We start from the raw sequence: 19,713 nt of genomic DNA on the forward strand, positions 1-19,713 counted from the left end.
TTTTCAGAAATGCTGCGCGCAGATATTTATTGTGAAATGTACGCAACGGTTATAAATGAAGACTCGGCTGCCTTCATCACTAACAGGCAACAGCAAGCAGTGTTGTGGCACCTCGTTGACGGTTCCAGACACTTGTAGCTGTGTTCTCCTGTTGAGCAAAAAATAACAAGATTGAATTAACATAGCACCAACTGAATCATGTTTTACACAGCACATTTTCCAGAGTAAAATTATTGTGAGCAGTGTGTGTGTGTTTTTTTTCACCACACTCGTTTTTGACAGGAAATGAGACGTGAGAAGCCACAACAGTGCAGCTATTGGAAACTACTCACTGGTCACATATGTCAGTTGAACATCTAGCCTAGTTTCGATTTACATTTTGGTTGAAGCCCCAATTGAACTCATAGCATTGCATGTATTTCTGACACCAATTCAGTACTATATCCTCATTGTAGAACTAAAATGTATTTGAGAATGCATCATTTCTACAACAGTGCTTCCAAGTAATTATTCAAATACCAAAAATCTGTCAAACACTCTTTTACCAAAATATTAATATTATCTTACCTGAGATGAATTTTCCTCATGATTACGCCAGCAAACACCAGGACAGCTACACATGCTGCAACGCCTGATATCATCCCCCAATAGAAGAGACGGTTGTCTGTGGCCTCTTGCACTTGGGCCCCTGAGCAAGGGGAAAATATATATTAAGATCTTATTTGTTTCTCTTCCGCCATCTTGTTCATTTTCATTAAGGCAACGTGTTGTTGACAGTCTCTCCATTTTAAGACATTATTACATGAACTGATGACAAAATCCAATATTGTGACTACAGACATTCTCTCAGTTCTGTCAGATGTAACGTCTATGACAGACGTTACGAAACAAGAACACAAAACACTGACAGAACATCAAGGTAAGCACAGGACAGGCATCCCACTAAATATGTGATGATAAGATATGCTGGGGTTCCTTTTTAAATGATTGTGAACAATCCCATCAGACCAAACACTTACCATTGACTGAAATATGTATGTCTATATCAGAATTGCCTTCATCATGTGTACATACACAGGTGTAGTTCCCTTCATCAGATGGTTGTGTGTTGGTGATGTGTAGAAACACTCTGTCATTCTCTGTCTGCAGTGTGACTCTGGGGTCACAAGTGCTGTTGGTATGATTTCTTTCAAAGTCTTGTGATACTCTACACTCATGACCGTCACTTATAACTCTATTTTTGTGACATATTACAATAAGGATGTCAGTGAGTGTTTGGTTTGGGCAGAGAAGAGTGGAATCTGCTCCTCCGGTCTCCAATGTTTTCTCTTGAGTCACTGTAAACAGGAAGGGAAACAGATTGTGAGTATATTATTTTATGAGATCGGTTTGATTGAGCATGAGTAGTACCATCAATTCTCATTCATAGAAAGTCCCATTTCAGTCTACAGAAATGACTACAGACCCAAATGGACGTTTTTTACAATGGTAGAAAGAAACCTGGCACAAAAAAAAGCCACTTTACTGAACTGTTAATGTCCAAATGAAGACGACCCAAAGTGAATTCATGACCTTATAGTAAAACTATCTCAATGTAACAGGAATATTATATGGGGGGGTTTAACTGTGTATGGGATGCAACTCTAGACAAGCCATCAACTAAACTAAATCCTCTTCCTAACATGTCTAAGGTATTAAACCACAATATCAAAGAGATGGGTCTGTGTGAACTGTGGAGATAGAAACATTCAACTGAAAGACAATACTCTTATTACTTTCACCTCCAAAACTCATATTCAAGAAGTTACTTTTTCATTGTAAACTTGGCTTTAATTGACTGTTTCTGAATGTAAATACCTTCCTATAATAATTACAGACAATATCCCATTGTCTTTCACGTTTAACCACAAACCTCCTATGCCAATAGCAGAGACATAGCGATCCAACACAAAGTTTCTTGGAGATAAGGAGTTTACCTCATATCGCAACACACAGACAGACACGTTTTTGGAAATTAATGTAGACAATGAAGTGCGCCCAACTGTAGTCTGGGAAGGTCTTAAATCTATACATGAGAGGTTGTATCATGTCTTACTCTTCACATTAGAAAAATTAGACCAATAAAGAATTAGAAATACTAGAACAGAAAATTCACGACTTAGAAAGAAAACACAGTTTAGATAGAAATGTTGACACCCTTCAACAGTTGAAGACTTTTAAGCTTGAATATAAAACAAACTCTCGAACTGCAGAGATTGCTGCCATGAAATCCAAGCAACAAGATGTTGAGCATGGTGAAAGTGCAGGGGAAATGCTTGCTTGGCAAAATAAGAAAGAGTAATGTACCATCCATAGCATTCAAACCCCAGATGGTAGCATAATAATGGTTCCTTCTGAAATGAACTCATTAACTCAAAACATTTTATGACAACCTGTATCAATCCCAAAACAAAAGTTGAAATGAATATATAGACATTTTCCTCAATAAGGCCATTTGACCAATTATAAATGAACCAGAGAAAAGGAATATGGAAAAAACATCACCCCAGGTGAACTGTTGGAGGGCATCAATTATCTACATATTGGGAAATCTCCTAGTAATGATGGATTCCCAGTGGAACGTTATAGACACCTTCATTCCAAATTACTAAGGCCTATGTTACTTATGCTCACAGCAGCTCTAGAGAAAAATGAACTTCCCCAGTGACCATGATTGGCTACAATCACCCTACTTAAAAAGAAAGATAATGATCCACTGTCGTGCGGATCCTTCTGCCCAGTATAACTTTTGAATGTAGATTACAAAAATCATTGCTGAAGTATTGGCTTTTCATTGGCATAGAAACAGTCATGTAAAAGTTAATTCCCTCAGATCAAACAGGGTTAATAAGAAAAAGGATGTCCAGACAATCTCCACAGTTTTTTCAGTGTAATCCATCATACCACCATCAAATTCATGAGGTGGAAAGAAACAACATTGCCAGGCACCCTTATTTGTTATAACCCCACCTTACCTCCAGCATTTAGTGATGACATCTTTAAGTCGTGTTCCAAAGGGGCATCATGAATTTAACATGTTTACTATGATGGATCTATACTGTCATTCAATCAATTACATTATCCAAGGCCGATTTCTCAGAAATCCTATTCAGTCACTTCAACAGAATATGGATGAACCTAAGGCATCTAGCATAGATTAAATACTGAAAGAAGCTGCTACGACAAAGAAGTTGATTGCCAAGTTATATCAAGGGCTGATTGAAACTCTACCTGAAGGCTCAGAACCTATAATGAACAAATGGTAAACAGATCTAAATGAAGAAATTGAGGAGAATCATTGGTCACAGATGTGTTAAAATGTTCATACCTGTTCCTACAAAGACATGAACTAATGCAATGTAAGATCATTCATAGGACTTACTATACTCCTGCCAGAATGCATGTAATGTCACCCAGAAATCATCTCTGTTGGAGATGCAAAAAGCACAAAGGAACTATATTTTATTTATTTTATTTTTATTTATTTCACCTTTATTTAACCAGGTAGGCAAGTTGAGAACAAGTTCTCATTTACAATTGCGACCTGGAATATTACACATGCTGTGGTCCTGTGACAAACTGACACCATTCTGGGATAATGTATGTGCTACCATTTCATTAGGTCTAGGAATTTATATCCGTTCATCTCCACGATTATGTTTGTTGGGAAATGTAAATATTGGTGATCAATATCAGAGAAGGTTTTGGTAATCTAGATCTACTTGCTGCAATAAAAATAAAGCCATCAATTGGAAAGCTCCATATCCACGCTCAATAACAAACTGGAATTAAACCATACACATCAAACCATACACATTAAACCATACACATTAAACCATACATATTAAACCATACATATTAAACCATACATATTAAACCAGACATGTTACCATACATATTAAACCATACATATTAAACCAGACATGTTACCATACATATTAAACCATACATATTAAACCATACATATTAAACCATACACATTAAACCATACATATTAAACCACACACATTAAACCATACATATTAAACCATACACATTAAACCATACATATTAAACCATACACATTAAACCATACATATTAAACCAGACATGTTACCATACATATTAAACCATACATATTAAACCATACATATTAAACCATACACATTAAACCATACACATTAAACCATACATATTAAACCATACATATTAAACCAGACATATTAAACCATACATATTAAACCATACACATTAAACCATACATATTAAACCATACATATTAAACCATACATATTAAACCATACATATTAAACCATACATATTAAACCATACACATTAAACCATACATATTAAACCATACATATTAAACCATACACATTAAACCATACATATTAAACCAGACATATTAAACCAGACATATTAAACCATACATATTAAACCATACATATTAAACCATACATATTAAACCATACATATTAAACCATACATATTAAACCATACATGTTACAGTGCATGAGTAGCTAGTGAAGTAAAGCAAAGTAAAGTTTATTCATATTGACTAACTGCATTAAAACTGTAGTGAACAATGTGGTTATCTTTACAATGCAGTGTCCTTATTACTGTGTAGGTCTAACTCCTGTAAGTACTCCTGTAAGGTTCAGGGCTCGTGTACAAATTAAATAGATCATGGGATACATCTCTCTTACCGTTAACAGCTGTGCATAGACCCCACAGCACCAGAAGCAGAGCAAGTCTGGATACACTTCCACACATACTGACCAACTGCAGAACCAGACGTTGACCGGACACTGCCTGCTGAGACCGACTACAGATGTGACGTATTTACTCAGTAGAGGAACACGATAAAACTTAATCAAACCAAAGTGAAGCTCATTTGTCTGGGTTGACTTGGTTATAATGGGCCTTGAGAGCTGAGTGTAGGAAGTTCTGCTGTCGTCTAGCTTGTATTCGTGTTACTCCTATGCAGAAACAATGGCACCTCTGCTAGTGCAACCTAGTTTTTGTGACTGGGGTCTTTGTAGAGCACCACAGAAAGGTCTTATGATCTACCACAGACACATCAACAGGTCCACTTCCTTCTTTAGACACAAAAAAGTATAGATTTTGCACCACCACAAGGCTGAAGGATGCTTTATAACAGATGTTTTCATTCAATTTTTTATTTCACCTTTATTTAACTAGGCAAGTCAGTTAAGAACAAACTCTTATTTACAATGACGGCCTACCAAAAGGCAAAAGGCCTCCTGCGGGGTTGGGGGCTGGGATTACAAATATTAATAAATAAAAATAAATATAGAACAAAACACACATCACGACAAGAGAGACACAACACTACATAAAGATAGACCTAAGACAACAACACAGCAAGGCAGCAACACATGACAGCAAAGCATGGTAGCAACACAACATGGTAGCAGCAACACATGGTAGCAGCACAAAACAGGGTACAAACATTATTGTGCGCAGACAACAGCACAGAAGGGAAAGAAGGTAGACACAACAATACATCACACAAAGCAGCCACAACTGTCAGTAAGAGTGTCCATAATTGAGTCTTTGAATGAAGAGATGGAGATAAAACTGTCCAGTTTGAGTGTTTGTTGCAGCTCGTTCCAGTCGCCAGCTGCAGTGAACTGAAAAGACGAGCGACCCAGGGATGTGTGTGCTTTGGAGATCTTTAACAGAACGTGACTGGCAGAAGGGGTGTTGTATGTGGAGGATGAGGGCTGCAGTAGATATCTCAGATAGGGGGGAGTGAGGCCTAAGAGGGTTTTATAAAGAAGAATCAACCACTGGGTCTTGCGACGGGTATACAGAGATGACCAGTTTATAGAGGAGTATAGAGTGCAGTGATAAGGAGCATTGGTGGCAAATCTGATGGCAGAATGGTAAAGAACATCCTAGCCGCTCAAGAAAGCACCATTACCTGCAGATCTATACATTCTCCGTAATCTAGCATGAGTAGGATGGTCATCTGAATCATGATTAGTTTGGTAGCTGGGGTGAAAGAGGAGCGGTTACGATTAACTTTAACCTGCAGCTTTGATATGTGCTGAGAGAAGGACAGTGTACCATCCAGCCATACTCCCATGTACTTGTATGATGTGACTCCCTCAAGCTCTAAACCCTCAGTAGTAATCAAACCTGTGGCGAGAGGAGCATTTCTCTTACCAAACCACATGGCCTTTGTTTTGGAGGAGTTCAGAACAAGGTTAAGGGAAGAGTAAGCTTGTTGGACACTAAGAAAGCTTTGTTGTAGAGCGTTTAACACAAAATCCGGGGAGGGGCCAGCTGAGTATAAAAATGTATCATCTGTATATAAATGGATAAGAGAGCTTCCTACTGCTGGAGCTATGTTGTTTATGTAAATTGAGAAGAGCGGGGGGCCTAGGATCGAGCCTTGGGGTACACCCTTGGTGACAGGCAGTGGCTGAGACAGCAGATGTTCTGACTTTATACACTGCACTCTTTGAGAGAGGTAGTTAGCAAAGAGACACCAATACTCCTTAGCCGGCCCACAAGAATGGAATGGTCTACCGTATCAAAAGCTTTGGCCAAGTCAATAAAAATAGCAGCACAACATTGCTTAGAATCAAGGGCACATCATTGAGGACCTTTAAGGTTCCAGTGACACATCCATAACCTGAGTGGAAACCAGTTTGCATACCAGAGATAATACTATAGGCATCAAGAAAGCCAGTCAGTTGATTATTGACAAGTTTTTCCAACACCTTTGATAAACAGGGCAAAATAGAAATAGGCCTATAACAGTTAGGATCAGCTTGATCTCCCCCTTTAAATAAAGGACGAACCGTGGCTGCCTTCCAAGCAATGGGAACCTCCCCAGAGAGGAGAGACAGGTTAAAAGGTCAGAGATGGGCTTGGCGATGATAGGGGCAGCAACCTTAAAAAAGAAAGGGTCTAAACCCTCTGACCCAGAAGTTTTTTGGGGGTCAAGTTTAAGGAGCTCCTCTAGCACCTTGGACTCAGTGATCGCCTGCAGGGAGAAACTTTGTAGCGGGGATAGGAAAAAAGAGGGGCTAGTCGCATTAGAAAAGGTGGGAGATTAGGAAATGTTGGACGGGCGAGGAGGCATGGCTGAGTCAAATAGGAATCCCAACTTAATGAAGTGGTGATTAAAGAGCTCAGCCATGTGCTTCATGACAGTAACAACCACATAATCAGCTTTAAGGGACATGGGCAGCTGTGAGGAGGAGGGTTTATTCTTCAGGTCTTTAACTGTTTACAGAACGTCTTGGGGTTAGACCCACAGAGAGAGAACTGCTCCTTATAGTAACTAACTTTGGCCTTCCGGATAGCCTGAGTGCACTTATTTCTCATTTGCCTGAACGCGAGCCAGTCGACCTGAGTATGTGTGTGCCGAGCCTTTCGCCAAATGCAATTCTTGAGGTGGGGTAACTCCGCAAGATCACGGTCGAACCAGGGGCTAAACCTGTTTTTAATTCTCATTTTCTTTATGGGGGCGTGTGTTTGTTAGCAATACCACTGAAATATAAAAAAGAAGGTCCAAGTGTCTTCGACAGAGGGGATCAAGCTGATTCTATACCAATTTACAGAGGCCACGTCCTGAAGGAAGACTTGCTCATTAAAGTTTTTTTTACCAAGCGTCTATGACAAATCATGACAGGACGTTTCACCGAACAGCCGTTACGAACACAGGCTGTAAAACAGTGATCACTAAGGTCATTACTGAAAACATCAGACTGATACCTCTCGGGATTATTTGTGAGGATAACATTGAGCAAAGTATCCTTTTCTGGGTGTTTGGAGTCATACTTTGTGGGATTGTTAATAATCTGAGAAAGATTTAGGGAGTCCCATTGCTTTAGGACTTGGTCAGGTGGTTTATGCATGTCCCAGTTTAGGTCACCTAGCAGGACAAATTCAGACTTAGTGTAACGGGGCCAGGAGAGAGTTTAGGGCAGGTAGGGTACAGGCCAGTGCTTATGGAGGACGATAGCACCCAGCAACAGTCAAGAGCTATTTGAAAGTTTAACGCTAAAATCCAGCAACTCAAATTGTTTGGGAACAGACTTGGTTGAGCACTGAAGGTGATCCATGGAAAAGATTGCCACTCCCCCACCTTTGGAAGATCTGTCTTGACGAAAAAAGTTTATAACCAGAAAGGTTAACATCAGTATTCAGAACACTCTTCCTTAATCACGTCTCAGTAATGGCCAACACATCTGGATTGGAGCTGTGAACCCACACTTTCAATTGATCCATTTTAGGTAATAAGCTTCTAGTGTTAACGAGCTGAAAACCCAGGCTTTTACGAGAGCAGCAATCACCAAAGCAGATATCAGCAGGCAACGGGAGTAGGTGTCACACCCACTTGGGAGAAGCTTTTATTTCTGTAGATGATTTCTTGTAGAAAATAGCTTACATATTGCTAACAGGCCACATAGTCAATGTACCTGCTAGGCCAAGCCTAACTTAGTGAAGACCTTGATTCGTCTCTGTCTTTACAGTTCCTGAAACATGTCTATGGCCACCCACTCAGTTACCAGTGACCTATTCTGCCACATCCCAGGGAATGGAGAGTGCAGAACCACCCCTCCTTAAATCCATAGTCATTGACAGTAAGATGTGTGAAAAATGTTGTTTGGTACTGAGATTTTCTATGTGTATTGATTCCTACGAACCAACTTTGTAAGAGCCTTGTGTCCTGATTCAACAGACACCTCCCCTGGTGAGTCATGTAAAGTTTCCTGACTCAACAGACACATCCCCTGGTGAGTCATGTAAAGTTTCCTGATTCAACAGACACCTCCCCTGGTGAGTCATGTAAAGTTTCCTGATTCAACAGACACCTCCCCTGGTGAGTCATGTAAAGTGTCCCGACTCAACAGACACCTCCCCTGGTGAGTCATGTAAAGTTTCCTGACTCAACAGACACCTCCCCTGGTGAGTCATGTAAAGTTTCCTGACTCAACAGACACCTCCACTGGTGAGTCATGTAAAGTTTCCTGACTCAACAGACACCTCCCCTGGTGAGTCATGTAAAGTTTCCTGACTCAACAGACACCTCCACTGGTGAGTCATGTAAAGTTTCCTGACTCAACAGACACCTCCCCTGGTGAGTCATGTAAAGTTTCCTGACTCAACAGACACCTCCCCTGGTGAGTCATGTAAAGTTTCCTGACTCAACAGACACCTCTCCTGGTGAGTCATGTAAAGTTTCCTGACTCAACAGACACCTCCCCTGGTGAGTCATGTAAAGTTTCCTGACTCAACAGACACCTCTCCTGGTGAGTCATGTAAAGTTTCCTGACTCAACAGACACCTCCCCTGGTGAGTCATGTAAATGTCTTCCATTTCTCTCTTGCTCATTCTCTCTGTTGCTCACTCAGACTCACACACGTGCAGTTACACCCATTTCTAACACTGTTTGTTGCAGGAATGATATGACAGACGCATAACTATTGAACAATATAATATTATATTGTATCTTTACACATACTTACATTTGTGCATCATTTTTTTTAAGACTGCCAAGCTGTCCTATATTGAGGTACCTCTGTCCAGGACAATGTCCTCAGGATTATGGAGCTGTGTGTTTATAATAAGTTGTTTGAATATTACAACGTGTATTAGGATTAAGCTACACTTTAAAGAGGAGTTCAGATAACCTCTTTCTTAAAATGCTTCAGATTGATGAGCAATGAATGAATGTCCCACTTCGATATGAAGGGACAGAGGAGCAAACATGGCTTTGCTACCACTTTTAGTAGATTCTGACTGTTAAATATATTTGATTGTGTGTTACTGTTATATCCTACAAGCCCACATTATGGAAACATATATTTTGTGCTTACAGAAAGTGTCATGAAAAGCCAGAAGAGTCAGGAGGTTGATGTGTTTGGTGCCCTCTGGAAAGTCCTAAAATATGCCCCTGAGCCGTGTTGGAGAAGGACGCAAAGTATGTATATGATCAAGATGCTCTTTTTTAAAGACGTCTCTAAGCTGTAACTGCCACAACATTATTCAACTAGTACCATGGAAATACTTTTAACCAGCTGAGTACAAAGTTTCTTCAAGAGTGTCCTCTTCTAGTTTGCTTATAAAATATCAACCTGACAAAGTTGTAATGCGCTGATTGTCTTCACTTCATCTGACCCATCACACCACTCTACAAGAGGACCACTATGCTCCAGATCTGACCCATCACACCACTCTACAAGAGGACCACTATGCTCCAGATCTGACCCATCACACCACTCTTCAAGAGGACCACTATGCTCCAGATCTGACCCTTCACACCACTCTTCAAGAGGATCACTACGCTCCACATCTGACCCAGCACACCACTCTTCAAGAGGACCACTATGCTCCAGATCTGACCCATCACACCATTCTTCAAGAGGATCACTACGCTCCACATCTGACCCATCACACCACTCTTCAAGAGGACCACTCTGCTCCAGATCTGACCCATCACACCACTCTACAAGAGGACCACTATGCTCCAGATCTGGCCAATCACACCACTCTCCAAGAGGACCACTATGCTCCAGATCGCCTTCTGTGCTCAGAGGTCCTTGATGAGGATCTTGCCCATCACACAGCTCTTATTAATAATCAAGTCAAATATAACAATTGGTCTTTATTTCTATGCATGAGATTTCTGTGGGTGAATTATGAAACAATTATTTTATGCAGATGTATGAAAAATTGTTATGTATATTTGTTTTAGCCATTGCTTGATCTATTTTAAATGTAAGAATATGTTGCAGATTAACTTTAATTGATTGGCCTCCCGAATGGCGCAGCGGTCTAAGGCTCTGCATCGCAGTGCTAGAGGCGTCACTACTACACATCAGGGTTTGATCCTGGGCTGTGTCGCAGCCGCCCGAGACAGGGAGACACATGAGGAGGTGCACAATTGGCCCATCATCGTCCGTGTTGGCTGTCCCCATTGGAGAACCCTTGAAGAACCCTGTTTGGTTTCAGGTAGAACCCCTTTGGGTTCTATTTTGAACCCTTTCCACAGAGGGTTCTACATGGAACTAAAAAGGCTTCTCCCTAGAACCAAAAAGGGTTATTCTATCGGGACAGCTGTAGTCAGGGGGTCATTACCAGGTGATGATGAGGTCTAAACTATCACCAGTAGGCTCCATAATATAGCACATAATATAGTGGTCACAATTATGACCAACTGGTCGCTGGCGGGCAGAAAAATACATAATATTCTGGTCAGTAAAAAAATGTCATTTTTCATCCAGTTTGAGACCAGAATAAGATGTCATGAAAATACTTATTTTCAACCACTGGTCATATGGGGGTTAGAAAAATACATAATATTCTGGTCAGTAAAAATACGTTAAAAAAACATCATTTGTCAACCACTTTGCAACAGAGTAAAACGTCATAAAAAGATGTCATAATGAGGTCTTTTCAACCAGGTTTTGCCAACTGGGTAGGCTACCAGCGTAAGTAGGCCTGTCCTGTAGTTGTCATTTGTTTCCAAATAGACAGTGTTTCAGAATTGGAGGTCAGTGCAGCATATTAAAAATACATTACTGAATTCAAACAATCTGTTTACAGGTCCACAACCATTTTGCAATAGTTTTTTATTTCAGAAATGGTCAGATACTGCAAATGTCACTGTATAAGTTTAAAACATTCTGCCAACACCTCCAGAGAGAGACATTTGATCAAGCTCACCATTTCTATTTAGAAACTACCATGGTATAATTACAACACTTCCAAAGTATACAGTGAAAGGTGTTATTCTCACTATAAATGTTGAATGAAGGCCGTTTTTCAGGCAGATTCTCACTCACGCGCGCACAGGTTCAGGACGGGTCTGATTTATAGTGGAAACATGCATATGTACGTATTGCATCCGCCCAAGTTGATGAATCTCAATGTTATTGTACGTGTGCGGTCTTTTCAGGAACGGAGCGCGCAGATATTTATTGTGAAATGTACGCAACTGTTGTAAATGGGGACCCAGCTGCTGTCATCTGACTAACAGGCAACAGCAAGCAGTGTTGTGGCACCTCGTTGACGGTTCCAGACACTTGTAGCTGTGTTCTCCTGTTGAGCAAAAAAAGAACAAGATTGAATTAACATAGCACCAACTGAATCATGTTTTACACAGCACATTTCCCAGAGCACAATGATTGTGTGCAGTGAATCAGTTTTTTTTCCACCACACTCGTTTTTGACAGGAAATGAGACGTGAGAAGCCACAACAGCGCAGCTATTGGAAACTACTCACTGGTCACAGATGTCAGTTGAACATCTAGCCTAGTTTCGATTTACATTTTGGGTGAGTTTTGGGTGAGTCAACTAACGTGAATTCAACGTGAATTCAACAACAAAAAATATCACCATGTTATTGGATTTAGGGTAAAAGTTTGGGGGGGGGATACGAAATTCCCTTGTGATAATACATTTCTCTATGGGGCGGCAGGGTAGAGTGGTTAGAGCGTTGGACTAATAACCGGAAGGTTGCAAGTTCAAACCCCCGAGCTGACAAGGTATCGTTCTGCCCCTGAACAAGCAGGCCGTCATTGAAAATCAGAATTTGTTCTTAACTGACTTGACTAGTTAAATAGATAAAAATCCAACATGTTTTCCACATTATGATCACATCGCATTTTGTTGTTGAAATTAAGTGGAAACAACATTAATTCAACCAGTTTTTATAGTATTCAACCAGTATTTTATAGATGGTGTTTGGATATTTAAAAATGTGTCAGTTTGATATATAGCATTGCATGTAAAGGGCTTTTCCAGAAGAACATTTCCAGAAGGACTAATTCGAGACAGAAAGGAGTTTGGACACTCAACTGTCATCATCCTATACAATTAATTATTAAAGTGAGCTAAAATAAATCCATCTCTGCCTTTCTTGTTGAGTGCTCCAATTACTTTCTGCCTCAAAGTAGTCCTTTTGGATGTTTTTCTTGGTAAGCCCTTTTCATGCTTTTCATCATTGTTGTACTCTATCCTCATTGTAGATCTAATATGTATTTGAGAATGCACCATTTTTACTACGGTGCTTCCAAGTAATTATTCAAATACCAAAAATCTGTCAAACACTCATTACAGCAACTCTTTTACCAATGTATTAATATTATCTTACCTGAGATGAATTTTCCTCATGATTACGCCACCAAACACCAGGACAGCTACACATGCTGCAACGCCTGATATCATCCCCCAATAGAAGAGACGGTTGTCTGTGGCCTGTTGCACTTGGGCCCCTGAGAAAGGGGAAAATATATATGATGATCTTATTTGTTTCTCTTCCGCCATCTTGTTCATTTACATTAAGGCGACGTGTTGTTGACAGTCTCCATTTTAAGACATTATTACATGTATTGATGACAAAATCCAATATTGTGACTACAGAGATTCTCTCAGTTCTGTCAGATGTAACGTCTATGACAGATGTTACAAAACAAGAACACAAAACACTCACAGAACATCAAGGTAAGCACAGGACAGGCATTCCACTAAATATGTGATGATAAGATATGCTGGGGTTCATTTTAAAATTATTGTCAACAATCCCATCAGACCAAACACTTACCATTGACAGAAATGTGTATGTTTATACCAGAATTGCCTTCATCATGTGTACATACACAGGTGTAGTTCCCTTCATCAGATGGTTGTATGTTGGTGATGTGTAGAAACACTCTGTCATTCTCTGTCTGCAGTGTGACTCTGGGGTCACAAGTGCTGTTGGTATGATTTCTTTCAAAGTCTTGTGAAACTCTACACTCATGACCCTCACGTATAACTTTATTTTTGTGACATATTACAGTAAGGATGTCAGTGAGTGTTTGGTTTGGGCAGAGAAGAGTGGAATCTGCTCCTCCGGTCTCCAATGTTTTCTCCTGAGTCACTGTAAACAGGAAGGGAAACAGATTGTGAGTATATTATTTCATGAGATCGGTTTGATTGAGCATGAGTAGTACTATCAATTCTCATTAATAGAAAGTCCCATTTCAGTCTACAGAAATGACTACAGACCCAAATGGACGTTTTATAATGGTAAAAAGAAACCTGGCACAAGAAAAAGCCACTTTACTGAACTGTTAATGTCCAAAAGAAGACGACCCAAAGTGAATTCATGACCTCATACTAAAACTATCTCAATGTAACAGGAATATTATATGGGGGGGTTAACTGTGTACGGGATGCAACTCTAGACAAGCCATCAACTAATCTACAGTTGAAGTCGGAAAATTACATACACCTTTTAAACTCTGTTTTTCACAATTCCTGACATTTAATCAGAGTAAAAGTTCCCCGTCTTAGGTTAGTTAGGATCACCAATTCATTTTAAGAATGTGAAATGTCAGAATAATAGTAGAGAGAATGGTTTATTTCAGCTTTTATTTCTTTCATCACATTCACAGTGTGTCAGAAGTTAACATACACTCAATTAGTATTTGGTAGTATTGCCTTTAAATTCTTTAACTTGGTTCAAACGTTTCAGGTAGCCTTCCACAAGCTTCCCACAATAAGTTGAAACTCATTTTGACCCATTCCTCCTGACAGAGCTGGTGTAACTGAATCAGGTTTGTAGGTCAGGGCTGTGATGGCCACTCCAATACCTTGACTTTGTTGTCTTTAAGCCATTTTTCCACAACTTTGGAAGTATGCTTGGGGTCATTGTCTGTTTGGAAGACCCATTTGCGAACAAGCTTGGCTTGAGGTGTTGCTTCAATATATCCACATAATTCTCCTTCCTCAGATGCCATCTATTTTGTGAAGCGCACCAGTCCCTACTGCAGCAAAGCACCCCCACAACATGATGCTGCCACCCCGGTCCTTCACGGTTGGGATGGTGTTCTTCGTCTTACAAGCCTCCCCCTTTTCCTCCAAACATAACGATGGTCATAATGGCAAAACAGTTCTATTTTTGTTTCATCAGACCAGAGGGCATTTCACCAAAAGTACGATCTTTGTCCCCATGTGCAGTTGCAAACCGTGGTCTGGCTTTTTTATGCTGATTTTGAAGCAGTGGCTTCTTCCTTGCTGTTTGGCCTTTCAGGTTATGTCGATATAGGACTTGTTTAACTGTGGATATAGATACTTTTGTACCTGTTTCCTCCAGCATCTTCACAAGGTCCTTTGTTGTTGTTCTGAGATTGATTTGCACTTTTCACACCAGAGTACGTTAATCTCTAGGAGACAGAACGCGTCTCCTTCCTGAGCAGTATGACAGCTGCGTGGTCCCATGGTGTTTATACTTGTGTAATATTGTTTGTATAGATGAACGTGGTACCTTCAGGCATTTGGAAATTGATCCCAAGGATGAACCAGACTTGTGGAGGTCTATAATTATTTTTCTGAGGTCTAGGCTGATTTCTTTTGATTTTATCATATTGTCAAGCAATGAGGCACTGCGTTTGAAGCTAAACCTTGAAATACATCTACAGGTGCACCTCCAATTGACTCAAATTATGTCAATCAGCCTATCAGAAGCTTCTAAAACCATGACATCGTTTTCTGGATTTTTCCAAGCTGTTTAAAGGCACAGTCAACTTAGTGTATGTAAACATCTGACCCACTGGAATTGTGATACAGTGAATTATAAGTGAAGAAAAATAAGAAATTTGTGGAGTGGTTGAAAAACGAGTTTAATTGACTCCAACCTAAGTGTATGAAAACTTCTGACTTTAACTGTATATCCTCTTCCTAACATGTCTAAGGTATTAAACCATAATATCAAAGAGATGGGTCTGTGTGAACTGTGGAGATAGAGACATCCAACTGAAAGACAATACTCTTATTACTTTCACCTCCAAAACTCATATTCAAGAAGTTACTTTTTTATTATAAACTTGGCTTTAATTGACTGTGTTTCTGAATGTAAATACCTTCCTAGAATAATTACAGACAACATCCCATTGTCTTTCACGTTTAAGCTCAACCTCCTATGCCAATAGCAGAGACATAGCGATCCAACACAAAGTTTCTTGGAGATAAGGAGTTTACCTCATATCACAACACACAGATAGACATGTTTTTGGAAATGAATGTAGACAATGAAGTGTGCCCAACTGTTGTCTGGGAAACTCTTAAATCATACATGACAGGTTGTATCATGTCTTACTCTTCACATTAGAAAAATTAGTCCAATAAAGAATTAGAAATACTAGAACAGAAAATCCATGACTTAGAAAGAAAACCCAGTTTAGATAGAAATGTTGACACCCTTCAACAGTTGAACACTTTTAAGCTTGAATATAAAACAAACTCTCGAACTGCAGAGATTGCTTCCATGAAATCCAAGCAACAATAATGTGAGCAAGGTGAAAGTGCAGGGGAAATGCTGGCTTGGAAAAATAAGAAAGAGGAATGTACCATCCATAGCATTCAAACCCCAGATGGTAGCATAACAATGGTTCCTTCTGAAATTGACTCAGTCTTTAAAACATTTTATGATAAACTGTATCAATCCCAAAACAAAAGAAACTGTCATGTAAAAGTTAATTCACTCAGATCAAACAGGGTTAATAAGAAAAGGATGTCCAGACAATCTCCACAGTTTTTTCAGTGTAATCCATCATACCACCATCAAATTCATGAGGTGGAAAGAAACAACATTGCCAGGCACCCTTATTTGTTATAACCCCACCTTACCTCCAGCATTTAGTGATGACATCTTTAAGTCGTGTTCCAAAGGGGCATCATGAATTTAACATGTTTACTATGATGGATCTATACTGTCATTCAATCAATGACATTATCCAAGACCAATTTCTCAGAAATCCTATTCAATCACTTCAACAGAATATGGATGAACCTAAGGCACCTAGCATAGATTAAATACTGAAAGAAGCTGCTACGACAAAGAAGTTGATTGCCAAGTTATATCAAGGGCTGATTGAAACTCTACCTGAAGGCTCAGAACCTATAATGATTGGTCATTGGTCACAGATATGTTAAAATGTTCATACCTGCTCCTACAAAGACATGAACTAATGCAATGTAAGATCCTTCATAGGACTTACTATAGTCCTGCCAGAATGCATGTAATGTCACCCAGAAATGTCACATCTCTGTTGGAGATGCAAAAAGCACAAAGGAACTATATTACATATGCTGTGGTCCTGTGACAAACTGACACCATTCTGGGATAATGTATGTGCTACCATTTCATTAGGTCTAGGAATTTATATCCGTTCATCTCCACGATTATGTTTGTTGGGAAATGTAAATATTGGTGATCAATATCAGAGAACTTTTGTAATCTAGATCTACTTTCTGCAATAAAAATGTAAAGCCATTAACTGGAAATCCTCATCTCTACCCTCAGTTCAAACCTCCAGTTTGTTACTATCTAGCTACATCCCATTAGACTTATAAAATCAAACATAAGCCAGATTGTCACGGTTTTCTAGGTGTGAAGGAGAGTCGGACCAAAATGCAGCGTGGCTATTGCGATCCATGTTTATTTAACAATGATGAAACATGAACTGTACAAAAACAATAAACGTGATGTGAAAACTGACACAGAGGACACTAAGGACAATCACCCATGAAACACCCAAAGAATATGGCTGCCTAAATATGGTTCCCAATCAGAGACAACGATAAACACCTGCCTCTGAGAACCACTTCAGACAGCCATAGACTTCACTAGAACACCCCACTAAGCTACAATCCCAACACACCACATACAAAAACCCATGCCACACCCTGGCCTGACCAAATAAATGAAAATAAACACAAAATACTTCGACCAGGGCGTGACACAGATAGACATACTGTATTTGACAGAATTTGGAAATGTTTCAACCATCTTAGAGAATGTTTTGTATAGTTGGCATTTTGTTCTTGTGTTTGTGTTTAATTAAGAGCATGAGTAGCTAGTGGTAGGGAAGTCAAAAAGAAAGTTTAGTCTTTTTGACCGTATTAAAATTGTATTAAAACTAGTGAACTATTTGGTTATCTTTACAATACAGTGTCGTTATTACTGAGTAACTCCTGTAAGTACTCCTGTAAGGTTCAGGGCTCGTGTACAAATTAAATAGATCATGGGATACATCTCTCTTACCGTTAACAGCTGTGCATAGACCCCACAGCACCAGAAGCAGAGCAAGTCTGGATACACTCCCACACATACTGACCAACTGCAGACCCAGACGTTGACCGGACACTGCCTGCTGAGACCGACTACAGATGTGATGTATTTACTCAGTAGAGGAACACGATACAACTCAATCAAACCAAAGTGATGCTTCTTTGACTCGGTTGACTTGGTTATAATGGACCTTGAGAGCTGAGAGGAGGAAGTGGTTCACAGAAACACTTGGACCTCTGCTAGTGCATCTTGGTCTTTGTGACTGGGGTCTTTGTGGAGCCCCACAGAGAGGTCTTATGATCAACCACAGACACATCAACAGGTCCACTTCCTTCTTTAGACACAAACAACGATAGATTCTGCACCACCATAAGGCTGAAGAGTGCTTTTTATCAAGTGTAGAACTGATGCAGGTATTAGTTAGTTTCAATCAACACTGAATCGGCCAATGTGTCCTCATTTTGTATTTTTTGTAGAAGAAACCCTGATAGAAGAAGCAATTTTTTTGCCTAAGTGGGAAGTGTCATTAAGTCAGCATATGTCCTGACACCTGTCATAACTGCAAAAGGTACACTGCCTTGTTATGTAGATATTATGCTTGTGATGTCTTTCTACCTCAGTTTGTGGCAGGACTACCACTGGGCTGAAACACAAACTACAGATTGTGGAGTTATCAAGACAGCAGCACCTCCTGCCCCTTACTTATTGAAAAGGTGTTTAGTGACTACCGCTCCCCCCGATTCGGCACATACCTGGCACGAACTCGGGACCTCTGCCTTGCTAGCACACGTGACCGTTCTCCCTCATGCATCTTAGCTGATCACGCCACCTCAAAAGCTCATGAGGCGACGCAAGCGGGACACTTAAAGCTGAGGCGCAAGGTTGGGGTCAATTCCAATTAAATTCCAGTCAATTCATGAAGTACACTGAAATTCCAATTCTAAGTCCTATTCCAATTCTCTTCAATGCCTTGCAATTAGGAACATTTGGAATTAGAATTGGAATTTGGTTTACTTTATGAATTGACCTGGAATTAAAATGGAAGTGACCTTACAATGACCCTGCTGAGGAGGAAGTTTCACACATCTCCATGTGCTACATTCATCCCATAAACTTCCTCAACAGCGCCCCCAGTGTTGAGCTGAGCGCAACTGTTGATCCGAGTCATTACGCACCACAGTAAAGGATGTCGTACCGCTTCCTTAGCGAGTACTGCCAACCCCCAATGACCCTGCTGAGGAGGAAGTTTCACACATTTACAACATTCTGCTCAATCCACTGAAGAGGCCTCTAAAATAACTAGTATTAAACGTTACAGTTGATTCAAGACAATCTTTGTTGGGCTGAACATAATATTTGATCTCTCTCAGAATCCCCCGTGCAAGAGGACCCAGTCAAAGAAGCATCACTTTGGTTTGATTGAGATTTATCGTGTTCCTCTACTGAGTAAATACATCACATCTGTAGTCGGTCTCAGCAGGCAGTGTCCGGTCAACGTCTGGTTGTGCAGTTGGTCAGTATGTGTGGAAGTGTATCCAGACTTGCTCTGCTTCTGGTGCTGTGGGGTCTATTCACAGCTGTTGACGGTAAAATAG

This window comes from Oncorhynchus mykiss, chromosome 7 (genome assembly GCF_057628025.1).
Source record: "Oncorhynchus mykiss isolate SJ-2025 chromosome 7, ASM5762802v1, whole genome shotgun sequence".
Taxonomy (NCBI): domain Eukaryota; kingdom Metazoa; phylum Chordata; class Actinopteri; order Salmoniformes; family Salmonidae; genus Oncorhynchus; species Oncorhynchus mykiss.